Below are 17,919 nucleotides of genomic sequence, written 5' to 3' on the forward strand. Positions count from 1 at the left end.
ATTTCTTATGTTAATTAAAATAAGTTGTAAGCAAGTTTGTTCTAAAGTATATTATTAAAAACACTCTTTACAACACACAGTACTGCACAAATACTAGGTCTTTCATAAGTAGTTAATATATGTTACTATTTTAATGGAACTAGGAAATTCGATAGCTAAAAGATGGCGCTGTTTAGATAAAAAAATTTTTCCATACGCCACCTAAGTCTGTAAAATGATATGAGACAATGTTTTAAACATAGGGATACAACGTTCAGTCTCAGAATGGCACTCAGTTGTACAGTAACGTTCGCTGTACTTAACATTATTCGAACACGTTTAGCTCCATTAGCTCAGTTAGTAACATTAATTAAGGAATAATTGAAGTTTCGTAGTGTTTCAGTTACTTTGATATCTGGCATCAGACAAGTACTGTGAGTCGTAAACAATATAATTATAACGTTTCGCTCTTGAGAAATAGATTTATCATCTATAGTTTAAAGCGATTTTTGAAGTATTAAAATTAAATAATTTTCATTTCTGTTGTTTAAAATCTGTTAAACGTTTCTCAGTCTAGTGCAATTAGAAAATCTTTTTGTTTACTTGTTGTTTTTTTCAAATCGTCGCTCTAAAACAAATATAAGAAAGTAAAAAGTAATTACTATTCTGTGTATCTGATAGTCGGGAATATATTTCAGTAGCACCAAATCTTTGTGCAAATCTATAGTTCTTTGACAGAATTTATCTCTTGTTTTGTTCAGTGATTCCAATCATGACGTGACTGAACGAGAGAAGCGCAACCTGTTGTTAACTTTAGTAACGGCTTCAGTGGAAGAGTCCGCTGTTAAACTATAAAGACAACAAGTAACTAGCTTCGAGTTAATTCTAATAACATCTTGTTTCTTCAGGGAGGCATGGATCAGTCGGTTAAAACGATAAATGCACACAGAAAGGCTGTATTTTCGTGGCTGCAAAATCGAAGAAGATTCGAGAATGCAGAATTAGAGTCCTTGTACCAGCGATACATGTTCAAGACTCAACAGTCTTCAGTCACCAGTATCTTAGTCTTGTTCATTCTACTGACTGGTGTTTTAACAATTCTCCACTTCTCGTATGCTAAAACTATTACAGCTGCTAACCTGTACTTCCTGATAAACTGCCTGAGTTTTATCGGCATTCTAGCTTTTATCCACACCAGATGGCTTAAAGACTCGCATCTGTTTCCTCTGTGCTACGTTATTTCATGCTTCTTTGTAAGTTTCTGCCTAGTCTGTCTACCTCTGGACATTGGCTCACGAGGAACATGGGGTCAAGGCTCTTGGGGTGGACAACATAGTGCAGCTGATGGAGTGTGGGAGATACTGTATTGTTTATTTGTGTCTTACACTATGTTGCCTTTGAAGACAAGAGTAACAATGGCTCTTGGTATCGTCTTACCAGTTATCCATACAGCTGTAGCCTCAACGATGACCCAAATATTTTCCGGATTACTGATGCATCAGGTAAGTTATTAAGATTTCTACGACTTAAATTCCGATATCTGAAATGGAATAAGTTAGTTATACAGATGTCGCTCATTCATAAAGTCTTGAGCGTGTATATTCAATTCAGTACATGAACCAGTTACTTATTATTTGTCGAATATCTGTAAAAAAAACACACAAGTAATATCACCGTACTTTCGTAGTTGATGACCTCAGGTTTTGTTGTTGGTTTCTTCAAAGGAAAAATTGGTCATTCTGATTGTTGACTTGCCTTACCAAACTTCTCACCCAATTATGCTAGAGTGTAACCTTTTCGACTATTTCCAAACTTGCTAGATTTATATGTGGTTTAGTAGTTCTAGTTTGGGGCAAAGAGTAACCAGAGAGATGGATCATTCTAAATCCAGAATTTATAAGTTGAAGTTGCTTCATGATGAGACAGGATTTGTGTACAAACAAGGAAAGACAAATTTGTACTCGTAATGTCAGTACTTTCTAAATTTTGCTTCTTGAACGTTAACGGTAATAAGTCTTTGTTGAACTTGTTGAACGTCAGCAGTAATAGTTGCTGCTGCGTTTACCGAACATTTAATTAATATGTGGAATAGATTAATCCAGCATAATTCACATTTATATCAAAACCATTTTTCATCGCTAGAGCCTGAATCTTTCATTGTAGAAGTATATTTCTATGTCTGCTTAAGAGCTCCATTACCTTATCATGAGACATATTAAACATGGTGTCTAATATAAATTTAATATGGGTTTGGTTTGTTTTGAATTTCGTGCAAAGCTACTCGAAGGCTATCAGTGCTAACCATCTCTAATTTAGCAATGTAAGACTACAGGGAAGGCAGTTAGTCATCACCACCCACCGTCAACTCTTGGGCTACTCTTTTACCAACGAATAGTAGGATTGACCGTCACTTTATAACACCCCCACGGCTAAAAAGGGGGGTATGTTTGGTGTGACGGGGATTCGAAACCACGACCCTCAGATTACGAGTCGAGTGCCTTAACCACCTAGCCTAAATTTCATATGCATGTAACTTTACAGAACAGAATTCACATTAGAAGACATTAGGTGAGAGAAAAATAAGTAGTTTATTATTTGTAGTATTTGTTAATCTATTTTTTATTCCATACTTCTAATATCTGTTTTTAATTCCCTACTCGTAATATATATTTTTTATTTATTAAATAATAATAGTTTTAACAGATAAATAATTTAAGAACAAGCGACAAAATAAAAAGGAAAATCCTGTTCTTTAATATGGCAAATCCTTTGTAATAAAACAGCTAGATAACTTGTTTCCTTCTATGTAGGCGGCGCTTAATTTGCTACATCTTCAATGAGAAGGAAGTCTTATGATTGGTTATAAAAATATGTTTCATAAGAAAACAAAAAACTGTTTTCTGACACTGAAGCCCTTTCTGAAAGTTTTAACAAAAGTGAACAAATAAAGAAACAGTTGATAGTCCTTGACACAGACTGTTTGCTTGTTGTTGTTGCTTTGTTTTTGGAAAACCTTTGATGTCTACCTTGAGCAATATACTCTCACTCGGAAGAAACTCAAATGAAAAATGAAAAACAAAAACCAAGCACTTAGATTAAGAAATTACAGTTCGTCTGTTTCAATCGGATATGAGTTGTTGTCATCAAAATGTAATTATTAATTAGCAATAATTTGTTTTATATACAACTGACTTTTTGTGTTACATTTCGGTTATTAATTTGTTGCCATCTTCAGAGAAGTCTTTAGAAGTAATATTTCTGTGTTGTTAGTGGTCAGAAAACAAAGCCTTGACCTCTTGACGGAGTTCAATCACGTTATCCACTCAAAGTATTTTTGAAAACATCAAGACGATAAGTAAACAGCATAAAGTAATAACAGTAATCAGAAGCCATATAACACTAATATTACGACTAGTACACACCAAACTATGTAAAGACCCAGTGGAGAGGAAAATATTTTTTACAACGTTCCCAGTAAATTTAGATTACAATGTATTGGAGAAACGAGACGACCAACAAGCCATTAAATATATTGTAAAATCCTACCATGCGAGAGACGAAGACTGTGTGACGAATTGGAATAATACTAAAATGTATATATTTTTAGTAAATACTTATTTGTTTCTTGTTCAAATAGGTGAAACTGATTTGAACGATTAAATCATTAGATTCCATGGAAGAAGACTGGCGAATCCCAAATGTTACCAATATAAAGGGCCCGGCATGGCCAGGTGGGTTATGACCTTCGACTCGTAATCTGAGGGTCGTGGGTTCGAATTCCCGTCACACCAAACATGCTTGCCCTTACAGCCGTGAGGGTGTTATAATGTTACGGTCAATCCTACTATTTGATGGTAAAATAATAACCTAAGAGTTGGCGGTGGATAGTGATGACTAGCTGCCTTCCTTCTAGTCTTACACTACTAAATCAGGGATGGCTAGCGCAGATAGCCCTCGTGTAGCTTTGTGCGAAATTCAAAAATAAACCAACGCAAAGATAGTACTTTCCAGAACTTTCCTTAAGACTGTAAATAGAATATTAGCAATCGAAATGAAGGAAAGAAAAGTTGGTGTTGAATATATATAAATGAATAATTAATAGTTAACCTTAAGTGTTCGTGAAGACGAATCGTCTATATTACAGTTGTAGAAACAATGGAATACCGAAAATGTTTGGTTCAGATGTCTCCTTTCTTCAGAATCTTTACTCTTTATCAAAAACAATATTCGGCTGGAAAGAAAATACCAAATAATAAATATTTAGTGAAGAATAAAATACGTAATGTAAATCACACTAGTCAGCTACTTTATTGCTTCCACAGCTTGGTCTTAATGTGGTGTGAGAAAGAAATCATACGAAACCTCACGTTATCGGTTAGCTTTGCACAAAAGAAAACAAAGAATAACACGTTCAGTCCTTTTGTTGAGAAATACTGTCTGTAATTGGGTAACAAATGTTAGTAGAGATCGTGTGTGAACTTTACACTCTTACCAAGGAAACTCAATTCTGATTGAAATCGTATGATGCCACCAGTTGAGCAATATTGCTGACAAAATTCAGACGTTAAGAACGCGAAAGAATTCAGAGCTCTGGAGTAATCGGGACCAATAATAGCTTTCGGATTCACTCTGAATGCTATTCGTACATTTTAAAGGTATGAACTAATTTGCTTTCCCGCGCCATCTACCAGCAGCATAAATTATGCTATATATTATAATTAATTTTGGACAGGTCTTCAATTTATTATGTTACGTATTACTATTTCCAATAACTGGAAATTTTAATTTAGAAGTTAATTGAATGTCATGATATTTACCAAGAACATTGATATACACAATTTTCTTTCTTAACAGAATATATTTTAATATACAAACAACAATACAATTTATAGTAACTATTATTACAAATAGTTATTAACAATAGTGGTTTACATACAAGAGTTTCACAAACTGTACTGAGTCTTGTATCTGGTCTAGAAGTGAATGTTTCATCGATAGTTCAGGTCCACAATGGGCATATTAACTCAGAGTTGATACTGTTACACCTCGCTTTAGCTAGCTAGCTTGGCTGGACTCACGTCACTTAAGTTAACTTTTTACTCACAAAGGTATCTAATGGCTTCGTAGAAATACTAACGTCCGAAGTTGATTCGCTAAAGTTGATCGGTTTATAACGTCCGAAATCTATAAATGTTTCTGATCAATTATTTGTAGTTTTTCTATTCATAAGCGTTAATCACAATTATAGCTTCCGGGGGATTACTGTGTACTAACTATAGCGACCAAACAATATTCTATTACTGCCTCTTGACATGTCGATTTAAAAACTTTCAGGCGAGGTCCAAGAAAGTTCAATTTGCAATAGTACTGGCAATCACTTGCATTTTACATACATCGTAAAATGTTGATTCTTAAGGACAATAATCTTCTACAAAATTAAAGAATACGCATCCAACAATATCCGTCACATGCGTCCAACTGAAACAAACGCAGATATGAAAATAAATGTATATCAGTAAATCCTTTACAATTGGAAGAGAAAACAACCACAACAAAAATGCTTAATCAGTTTCCTTCATGTTTTTCGTTTCTGAGATAAGCAGTTTCTGGACTATTGTAGGCTGTAATATGAGAGTTATGTAACTTATTTTACAAGGAGTGTTTGTGTGTTTTGTGTTTTGAATTTCGCACAAAGCTACTCGAGGGCTATCTGTGCTAGCCGTTCCTAATTTAGCAATGTAAGACTACAGGGAAGGCAGTTAGTCATCACCACCCACCGTCAACTCTTGGGCTACTCTTTTACCAACGAATAGTGGGATTGACCGTAACATTATAACGCCCCCACGGCTGAAAGGGCGAGCATGTTTAGCGCGACGGGGATGCGAACCCGCGACCCTCGGATTACGAGTCGCACGCCTTAACACACTTGGCCATGCCGGGCCATTTTACAAGGAACACCTAGGAATAGTCGAACTTAAACCATTATTGAAGGAATCGGTTAGTTAGTATGGACTGTGACGTCTGCTGCTGTTTACTAACCTGCATAATGTTCCTCGGTCACTCACCTCTTAGTGGGAAACATAGTTTACTATTCAATATATGTATTTTCTTTCTATTACGAATTTCGAAACATTCTGATGATAGATACTGTTGTTGAAAGCAACGTTCCTTTTCAGTAGGAGAACGGCTACCAATTCTCCTTGAAAGTCAGAAAGACCCTTACTCTTTCCCATTGTTTTAAAGTCTGAGATGGTCTAACTACATCTTCGAAGGAATCATCTGACAAAAGAGTTATGAGTCTGCATTATAAAGAACTAAAAATAAAAGAGCATTACACGTCTGTTTGTGTTTCTTTGTGTGATATCCTAATAAAGCTACCAACCAATGTAGTTAAATTTCAAAAGTACCAAATTAAAATATCTTATTGACGCCTGTCTCAAAACAATGTGTTGTTTTTTGTAGGTTAAAAACGAATCGAAAAGAATTAAGAATTGCTATATTAAGAGGTATAAATAACTAATTCAAGTGTTTCTTTTTATAAAATAAACATAAGTGCGTGAAGTGCATTTGTTTTAGCTGTGCTTACATACACATCAAATGTTGATACGTTAGATAAAGAAACAAATATGTTTCAATATTTTATCTGGTAATATGGCAAGAAAACGGAACAATTAGTGTTTCTTATTGTTTGATAAGCATTTATTTTGTGATATATTTTAAAGGGTAAGTATTGGATTGTTCGCGAAAGTTCACTTTATTTAACAAGCGTCGTAAAAAAAAACTCCTGTCAAAATACAAATGCCTCGGCCTAAAAAGAATAATGTAGGCTTAACAAGTACTTATGTTCTCTGAGCTCAGCATTCAACTAATTATGAAGTAAGAAATAAGTGAGCGAGCTCTATGTATTAGGTTGAGGAGTAATTCGTGAGCGTTTTTAAATAATTTCACTCAAGCATTACATGCAAGACTATACAATACTTCAATGCATGAACACATTACACCCAAAACATTTATTATGATACTTTATTTCATGTAATACCTAGGTATATAGTATGCATTGGTTTAAACGAAATTGCAAGAAATTAAATGCGAAAAGCAGATGGTGTCGAAAACGCTCGATTTTGTCCACTTGACATTCCATTTAATGAGCTGAAAATGAAAGCAAAAATTAAAGACATATGAAAATCAAACACACCATCTATTAGAGCAAAAAATTATCTACCAAATGACATGAAATATTTTGCGAAAGTGTTTCATTTATGATTATATTTGTTTGACTTGAAAAAACGCTCACGAATTATTCCTCAACCCAATACTATATAAAATAGACTCATTAAATGCATGTTCTCTCTCTTTGAGATCACCGTAAAAAGTAAACTATGGCCACAAAGTCATAGATAGAGCTTTAAAATATTTATAGAACATCCTGGCTGCACTCTGTGCTCATTCAGCATAACTGTAAGCACCAATATAGATAATAACGGAAAATCTTAGGAGACTTATTTCATCGTAAGAATTGATACACCTACCATTCAAGGTCCGAATGAAAAAAAAAATTACTGTTATGATTCATTAGAATCATGTTCCTTTCAGACCTTTTTTACTTTATTAAACCAATATAAAGGAATACCTTTATACTTATACTAATTAATAATCTAATATCCAACTGCAACGCCCCTACAATCCCGTAGCCATTTGTACTCTCGTCCCTGAAACATGTATGTGTCCGGCAACGGTCACTTGCCAACTCTCTCTTTCTTAACCTGAAGATGATCTAGGAAGGTCAAAACGTTGTTCTCTACTTATCAATAAAAGTGTTAATACCCATATCATCACTTCTGAGATACATTTTTATTTCAAATGGGTTTCTCTCATCAAGGAAAGTTACAAACTGTTGATACTTCCTTCGAAGAGCAAGTACGTCTTGTCATGATAAGTAGGTTGGCTGTGAAGTACAATCATTAATTTACGTTATATTTCATTATATTTTGTGTTATTGTTTCTAAGTGTCACGTTTTGAAGAATCGCTTTCATCATCCAAACAGATTTATGTCAAACGTACCAACCGTTACTTCACGTACGTCTACGAAAAATATACCTTTACCGATTTAAATGTGATAGAAAATAATATATTAGCTACCTCATACTCAGTCACAAGTTCATTTCCTAGTTTTCCCCATTAATGTAACTTTAAAGTCTCACTTGATCAAAACCTAACAGTTTTCCATTATAAATAATAGTGTAATTTCTTTTACTTCGTGAACTCTCTCTGCTAACAGTTTTGAAGAACAGATACACACAAAGTCACAAATTAGGTAACTTATGCTAAATGTTTGTTGAGATGAACTCTCGCACCCTCTCATAACTCCAAGAGATGACGCTGAGTAATATTAAAACTGATCACTTACATCTAGAAATCTAGACATGTTTTCACACATAAGGTAATAAGTCGTTCAGTGTCTATGAACTCTATATTTTGTAATCATTTCTTGAATTATGGAGCCAATGTTTTTAAAATAACTTTAAATGCTAACTCTTGTGACCAATCAATATTGGTGAAAATTGTTTGATATTAATATCAAATTAAGACCAATAATACAAAAAAATGAATAATTTGCATGTTGTATATTGCTTAGAATCTGACAAAAATATATACTATTTTACATCGTAAAATTCTAGTGGAGAGTGAGATAACAGTCCTTGCATATAAACATAAATACGCATTTATATATATATATTTTATAAACATTAATTCTAAAGCATATTCGATAATTATAAAGTCTGATGAAATAAACCTAAGCTATTATTAAATATGTTATGAAATAAAATCAAAGATAAAGTTTTCGAGAAACTGCAATGTGAAAATAAATATTGGGCATCTACTTTTTATTAAAAAACATTTATTTATTTTTAATTTAAAATAATAATACAAATATTACGTTATTTGTACGCACTACTAATAAAACTCTATTATAATAAAGAATAGTGTTAGATACGTCTTAAAACTGAATTTACGCACACGTTATTTGTTTTGCCTTCACAAAAGAGGTCCGGCATGGCGAGGTGTTTAGTGTACTCGACTCCTAAGCCAAGGGTCAGGGGTTCGAATCTCCGTCACACCAAACATGCTCGTCCTTTCAGCCGTGGGGATGTTATAATGTTACGATAAATCCCATTATTCGTGGGTAAAAGAGTAGCCCAAGAGTTGGCGGTGGGTGGTGATGACTAGTTGCCTTCCGTCTAGTCGTACACAAATAAAATAGGGACGGCTAGCGCAGATACCCCTCGAGTAGCTTTGCGAGAAATTCAAACCAAACTTTCAAAAAAAATGTTTTACTGGACGTTCTTTACGGTCAGTGACCGATCTTAGTCCAAATCTTCTGTTCAACGCCATCTATTGAGCATGGTAGACTCCATACGTACGCACAGGAGGTCTTGTAGAAATTCATTTCGTCCTCTTAAAATAGCATAACGGTACTGCAATTTAGACAAAGAAGTTGATTGGACAGGATCCAGTACATTTTTTCTCTCTTGACACACACACTATAACAGGCCAAACTAGTCAATCAAATGGTGTAGGTGAAAGTACCCCAACTCTCAACTCCCTCCACACACACACACATCCAAAACTGGGAAAAGAAAGTTTTCTTCGTTATTAGACGTTCTAATCAAACATCATTGACAATTGATTTACCCTGACAATACAGACCAGCTGTTTCCATAACAACTCAAGTCACAAGGCATCATATTAAAAAAAAAAGTTCCAAGTCAAAATTATCAATACATTTTTTCATAAAAATAACAAAACAGTATAGACTTCAATATAACACTTACAAAATGTGTTTTTTTTCTTACTGTTGTTTTGTTATTACAAAGCTAAACAATGAGTTATCTGTACTCTGTCCACCGCGGAGTTGTAAATTCGTGAACTTACCACTGACACTTAGGGTATAAATCTATCTTCAGTGAGCACAGAGTACAGATGGTGTAATGAAAATTAAATAGCACAATGGTCCGGCATGACCACGTGGTTTTGGCAATCGACTCGTAATCTGAGGGTCAAGAGTTCAAATCCCTGTCACACCAAACATACTCTCCCTTTCAGCCATGGGGGTGTTATAACGTTACAATCAATCACACTATTATTTGGTAAAATAGTAGCCCAAGGGGTGGCGGTGGGTTGTGACGATTAGCTGCCTTCCTTCTAGCTTAACACTGCAGAATTAGGAATGGCTATTGCAAATAGCCTTCGTGTAGTTTTGTGCAAAATTCAAAAACAAACATAAGTCACGGTGATTTCCATAATCTTATAATAATTTATATTTGTCCTAGCAATTCTATTACGTGCTGTGCGTTTGTATTTTGTTCTTGTGCACTTACTGTTTTGAGCTATTGACTAGAGGCAAGCCATTCAATCTTCAGTGAAAACTGTTTCGTTAAAAAACAACAACTGTTCTTAACCACAGTGTAAGAGATAACATACCTACAGTGTAAGAGATAACACGTTCCCAGCTAAGTAAACAATGAATTCTTATTGTTACATTTCTTTATAAACTTCCAATTAGCCTCGTGGTTGAGACATTATAAAATTATTAAACGAAAGCGAAAATTACTTGTTCATCAGCACTGGTTTCGTTATTATGGAATAATAATCATTATACAAACGTTATATATACATATATGTATTTACGAAACAAGCAGCAAACTAACTATCGACTAAAATAGGTAAAAGCAACTTACCTTTTTTTTTACTTCAGTACAATTATCACTGAAAATATGTCTATATGTGTGTACACCTGCATAATTGTATAGCCTCAGGTGTTCAACACACAATAATTTAATATTTCAGAAAATGGTTTTGAAGTTACCAGATAACAATTTCGCTGTTTCATAATTATCGTCTCATATTTGTTAATAGTATCTCTTTTTCCAGTGCAAGTGTAACCTGTACGTGTAAGTAACAAGAAGCTAACCAACACGTTTTCTCACATCTATAAAAGGAAGCGAGTACACAGATATACTTGTAACACTTGCTTGGTTTCTTTCTCGCCTAAGACGTAATGACAGAATAACTTTATGTGTTTCAGAAAGTTTATTAAGGATTCAAACAACTGATACACTAGACCAGTTTCATATTCAAAATCGACAGAATACAAATAAAATTTTCACATGTATAACAATAAAGTTTGTTTTGTTTCTTTGAATTTCACACAAAGCTACACGAAGGGTATTTGCGCTTGCCGTCGCTAATTGAGCAATGTAAGACAAGAGAAAAGACAGCTAGTCATCACCACCCACCGGCACTTCTGGGGCTGGTTAGGGCGCTCGACTCGCAATCTGACAGTCGAGTGCTCAAATCCCCATTACACAAAACATGCTCGTCCTTTCAGCCGTAGCTTTATAATGTGATGGTCAATCCCACTATTCTTTGGTAAAAGAGTAGCCCAAGAGTTGACTGTGTTTGGTGATGATTAACTGCCTTCCCTCGAGTCTTACACTGCTAAATTAGGAACGGCTAGCGCAGATAGCCCTCGTGTAGCTTTGCGCGAAATCCTCCTTCCAAAAAACAAAATGTATAAAAAAGGATATATACTTAAAGTTCATTAAAAGGATGTAATAGTTTTAAATACACTTATCATGTGCATATGCTGGTATACACCAGATTAAATTTGTACTGAATTCTTTCTAACCAATATAATACGTTATGTAACCTTGAAACATTAATATAGTGAACAGGTTTGTTTTGAATTTCGCGCAAAGCTACTCGAGGGCTATCTACGCTAGTCGTCCGTAATTTACCAGTGTAAGACTAGAGGAGAAGGCACCTGGTCATCACCACCCACCACCAACTCTTGGGCTACTCTTTTATTAACGAATAGTGGGATTGACCGTCACATTATAACGCCCCCACGGCTGAAAGGGAAAACATGTTTTGTGTAATGGGGATTACGAATCGAATGCCTTAACCACCTGGCCATGCCGGCCCAAAATGAGAACTTCTCATGCTGGGAATCGAACCCGGGCCTTATGGGTGAAAGCAGGTATCCTAGCGACTAGACCATATGGGGTGTTAAAACGGTTCCCATGCCGGGAATAGTGAGCAGGTAGGTGTATACAGTATATAGCGTAGACCTGTAACAAAGGTGACTGTATATATGTAATTTGTGAGTCTCTGGTGAAAATGACTTCCAGCAGTGAATTTAAGGACTTATAATACTAAAACCAAGATTTCGATTTCCTATGGTGGACTCAGCAAAGATACTCTATAGTATCGCTTCGAATTGAAACAAACAATCTTGTGAATTTTTTTAAATGGAGTGAGCAAAATGCGCCAGTAGTTGCCATCTATGTTTGACAAAGAAATCTATCATATCTCTTTGACCAAATCTGAAGTAGTCATTCTGTATGCACCACTAACTAACCACATAGCTAAAGCGCATGCGCGTGTGAGACACGCACTGATTAGTAACAGTATTACCATCTCCGTTATCAAAATGTAGCGAATAGTTAAAACATACTCTTATGTTTAATGTTAAGATTCCAATACTTATAGTAACACTTCAGTCTGTGGAAGTCCATTACGATAGTAAAGTGCTGTTATTAATCATCATTTAATCTCTTTTAACATACTAGCTAGATATGGAAAACCGCCAAATCACATCTTTGAAACTTTGTTCAACATACCAGAATGGCAAAATACAACACAATATGGAGCGGGGTTGCTATATAAATAACTACATTCGTTGAGTTATTTACTCATCAGGGGTTAAATAAAGGTTTGCTGGATGTTCTTGGTGTCAGGCGATTGAAATATAACCTTCGATTTTACCTAAAAGAATTCTGAGATGAGTCATACGTCAGTTAACAACGTCAGCATGACTTTTAAATAATATAACAAAAATAACTGGAAAAAAATAACATCACATAAAAATGCTAGAGAGCAGATAGGAATTGTTTGTTTTTGTTTGTTTTTTGAATTTCGCACAAAGCTAATCGAGGGCTATCGGTGCTAGCCGTCCCTAATTTAACAGTGTAAGACTAGAGGGAAGGCAGCTAGTCATCACCACCCACCGCCAACTCTTGGGCTACTCTTTTACCAACGAATAGTGGGATTGATCGTCACCTTATATAACGCCCCCACGGCTGAAAGGGCGAGCATGTTTGGCGCGCAGGGGATGCGAACGCGCGACCCCCAGATTACGAGTCGCTCGCCTTAACACGCTTGGCCATGCCAGGCCCAGTTGGAATTAAAGGCATTTGAATTGTACTCTCATTCTGAGGTAGTGATTTTGTGTAACAATTTTCATTTAAAGGGGAAATTAATATTTTAATAACGTAGCGTGCACATCAGACAACAGTAGCATATATTTACTGCAAGAAACATTCGAACAAAAACACTACAAACTGAAAAAGGATGCACGATATAATTTACAAATCCACACATTAAAAGAACTCTTGGGCTGCTCTTTTACTAATGAATAATGAGATTGACCGCCAAATTACAATACGCCCACGGCTGAAATAACGAGCATGTTTGATGTGACGGGGCTTCGATCCCGCGAACTCCACGTTGCGAGTCGAGAGCCCATTAACCACCTGGCAATGACGGGCTTCTCGTTCTCCTATAAGTTCTTAGCTCTTTTAAGAAAATATTTGAAGTTTTTCTTTTCCAACTTCTACTTGAAAACCAATATTGCTGGGAATGTTAAATCTAGAAATGGAGAAGATTTACGATGCAATTCGTCCCGTGGAGCAAGAGATTTAGCAAATCAAAATGCCGCGTTTCAAATACTTCTAGCATCAGCTTTAATCACGAACCTTGACAGATTCTATAACAGGAATGAAGTATCATAACAAAGAATGAATTAGTAAGAGGTACATCAAACCATTTTCCTAAACTTATACCCGTATACGTTAAGCGATCGAACTGGACTCACAAAAAGTAATACTACAGCTCTCATTAGGTAACTGGATGCACTACCTAACAACCGTTATCCCAAAAATTAGTGCTTTTTTTCTATCTTAATATTCAGATATTCTTAATCCTAAATACAAAGTAGTAAACTTCAAATGGTAAATAATCGTTTTAAAATATTCTAAAAGCTCGTCTTGGTTTCACCGATGGTCTGGCCATTTCTGCCAAACTAATTACAAAGTGCTCAATAATGATCTTACGTGATGAATATAAGTGCATTGAAGTACTGGAAGATTTCACCCCTCCCACCAGTAGCATAGCGGTAAGTCTGCGGAGTCACACCGCAAGAATCCGGGTTTCGATACCTGTGATGGGCAGAACACAGATAGCCCATTGCATAGCTTTGTGCTTAATTCAAACAAACAAACAAACAAACAACACATGATTCCATGTTATTGTGAGACATGAAACTGGAGGAGAAACCAATTTCAGGTCAAAAACAAAACACGTAACGAGAAATAGTTCATTGTTTGTTTATTTTCGAACAATGTGCAAAGCTACACGAAGGCTATCTGCAATAGCTGTCCATAATTTTAAATATACACACAAGTTCCTTAAATTTTATGCTTTTAATAATAGATTAAAACTTGTATAAGAAAGTTCTATTCTTATATATAAACTCTTAAGGTGTCAGTTGAGATGTTATGTCAATAGTGGAATCAAAACTAATTTTCGAAACCTTTTATATCGCCAAGGTTTTTAAAGACTTCTTTTGGAGTTATGCGAAAACTAAAAATAAGCATATAATGAAAATCACTCATTATGTATGTTTGGCTTTTGAATTTCGCGCAAAGCTACACTAGGATTATCTGTGATACTCATCCTTAATTTAGCAGTGTAAGACCAGAGGGAAGTCAACGAAGAGTGAAATTGACCGCACATTATAACTCCCTCATGGCTGAAAGGGCAACCATGTTTTGTGTAACAGGGATTCAAACCCGCGATCCTCAGAGTACGAATCGAGCATCCTAAGCATCTAGCCTTTTGCGTTTGAATTGAAACAGTATAATTAAGAATAGCTATATTTTTTATCTAATACATATATATAGATATATATATATATTTCAGTTTCAATAAATCACATAATTCACAAAGGAACGTATTTTAACAGCTTATTTTCTTAGATTAATATCGTTTATCAGTCGTAGATAACCCGTGCTTTTTATCTAAACTTTCACATGATTTTGTTTGTTTTTAAATATTTGAATAAAACTATACAAAGACTATTAACATAGCTGTTCCTGACCTTAATATAATAGAATAAACAGAATGTCGATTGTTAACAGCATCTACCAGCATTCTTGGGCTGCTTTTGTCTAACTAAATAGTGAGCTTTGGCTGCCATTCTTATAAAGTACTTCTGGCTCTAAAGAGTGGAACTTGTTTTGTTGTTGTTTTTCAAAACGAGTTGCAAATCACTAACCCTTGAATTCAAACTTCCAATACAGGAATCCTACTAGACCACTTCCAGCTTGAAGTCATCAGTGTCAAACCTAAAACTATTGTCGAAACATTTTTCTCAGTCTGTCGAAGAACTGATTATCGCAAAGTAACCACAACATATACATACGTAGTACATGCCATTGGTTTACGATGTTGGTATGTTACTGATATTTGCTGTCACAGTAGTAACTGAAGATAAAACGAAGTATTCTATACAAATCAATAGAGTATTTCATAGGATGCACATACGCAAAAAAAAAAAAAAGATGAAATATAGCTCCATCTATAATTTGTAAGTCATTTTATACAGCTAAATGATAATCTTTGGAAGCTTCCGAGGAACATATTTGTTTTTTAAAAAATAGTGGGGAAGAATGTGGAAGTGGTTATTTGGTGAAATATATCTCTGTAAGCTTTGGAATCCTAAAGCACGAGAGAATCTGATGGTGTCGTGGTCTACCATGGTTTCACAATGAAAATAAATTTGACTTATTAGTAAATACAATTAACAATATAAAACGGTTAATAATAATTATGGACGGGCATTCTCAACAAACTTTACTTGCGTTTAACGCTTTCGTTACTTTCTGACTTTGTATGATATGCACAATGGCACACAAGACACTTTTCCAGATATATTATTTGAGCCTTGTTCAATTCGTTTTCACATGTTTAATTAACAAGAAGAAGATGAAAATGATTTATTCTGTGTTTTGTGACGCTACAAATCGAAAGCTAACATTAGATTACACACAAGTTCGTGTGAGATATTCCTGATGTTTCCTTCAATCATTGAAGTCACTGATATCACGTGTTGGATATGTCAATTTCTTTGCGTGTTAAAAACCTAATATCACCTAGAATAATAACTTCAGTCATTTAGTGTAGTTCTAGTTGATAGTTATAATTCCATTTGATCAAAATATTAATTTAAGGTGTACATTCTAATAGTTTTAAAATAATTCAAATAGTCAGTTTGAAATTTTGGCGGCTAGAAATAAAAACAAATTAGAGGAATAGATGGACAACGCTTTACCATGACAATACACAAATTTCATGCAAATGAAGAAAAAATAAACGAGAAACAGGATTTTCCTTGTATGATGTCCAAACGATCGGTACTTTGGTCAAGAGTTATCTTTCTTTTCTTTTTTTTCAAACAAACAAGGTGTTTAGAGTGAAACATTAAGCCTAAACGAGCAGGTCCTGCTAGTTCAGAAGGCCATAAAACAAAAATCGATTTTAAAAGGTTATGGCAAAAGGCCTGAATGTCATAAAAAATAACGAACTTACATTACGAGCACATAAAAGGAACATATATCCAGTTACAGGCGACTAAACGTGCTCATTTTACCTTAAGATAATTATTTCTTCTCCCAGTTGTTTTCCAGTTACTTTCGTTCTACTGCTACGAGGTTGGATGTTGGATCACTTGAAAAATTTACCAAAATTGAGAATAGAGACGTATTGGTGTGTGTGTATTGTATAGTAAAGCCACATCAGACTATCTGCCTAGTTCACCGAGGAGAATGGAACCCATGAATTTAGAGTTGTAAATCCGAAGACTTACGGCTGTAGCAACGGAGGACAAGAATTGAAGCCAAAGTTTTGTATTTTCATTTTGTGGTTATTTTGTTAACTGTGCCGCTCGGCGATTGGACGGTTAGCTTCAAGACTTACGACACTAAAAAATCGTGGTTGAATCACAACTATTACGTTAATCTGTAACATGCATATAATTCAACTTAGCAAAATAAAAGAATAATAAATATATTATAAGAGAGTATGAACCATTTTTATTGCATAGCAAAGACTGTATAAATAATATTATATTTATTGTGAATTAGTAAACAATGTAACTTAGAAACATCATTAAATGTTCGTATTTTATAATTTACTTAGGCCTGTAGGTAAAAAAAACTTTTGTTGTATTATAGAACACGTGGAAACAAAATCATTGAATATTAATGTCTCAAAGTGAATGTTTCGAGCCTGGCGTGGCTAGATTGTTAAGGCATTCGACTCGTAATCTGACGGTCGCAGGTTCGAATCCCCGTCACCCGTGGATGCGTTATAAAGTGACGGTCAATTGCACTATTTGATGGTAAAAGAGTAGCCCAAGAGGTGGTGTTGATGACTAGTTGCTTTTCCTCTAGTCTTACACTACTAAATTAGGTACGGCTAGCGCAGATAAGCTTCGTGTACCTTCGCGCGAAATACAAAACAAACCCACACGAATGTTGTGAAACAAGAATTATGTTAATTTTTTATTATTATAAAACTATAACATTTGTTTTATAATATTTGTTTAGTCTGAAGCAATTTAGTACTTCCAGGTACTACAGTAGTAACACCAGTAAGTATTCTTATTGTTTGTTATTAAACACAAAGAGCTGTCTGTGCTCTGCTCGTCATGGATTTCGAAACTCGGCTTCTAGCAGTATAAATCCGCAGACTTCGCTGTGCCACTGGAGGTCACCAGTAACTGATATGCTCAAACATCAGCATAAAAGTATTTTTTG

The 17,919-nt window shown here is 35.0% G+C and overlaps 1 pseudogene across 1 annotated transcript in view; it reads left to right on the forward strand.

The window, feature by feature from the left end:
• Nucleotides 1-262: 262 nt before the first annotated feature.
• The window catches only part of LOC143235692 (adenylate cyclase type 1-like), a 130,618-nt pseudogene continuing 112,961 nt past the window's right edge, over nucleotides 263-17,919 (forward strand). The window contains exons 1-2 of the transcript XR_013019354.1: nucleotides 263-413; nucleotides 741-1,481. The product of XR_013019354.1 is annotated as an adenylate cyclase type 1-like (transcript). The remainder of the gene's footprint in view (nucleotides 414-740; nucleotides 1,482-17,919) is intronic.

The sequence above is a fragment of the Tachypleus tridentatus genome, chromosome 12 (assembly GCF_004210375.1).
Source record: "Tachypleus tridentatus isolate NWPU-2018 chromosome 12, ASM421037v1, whole genome shotgun sequence".
Classification (NCBI taxonomy): domain Eukaryota; kingdom Metazoa; phylum Arthropoda; class Merostomata; order Xiphosura; family Limulidae; genus Tachypleus; species Tachypleus tridentatus.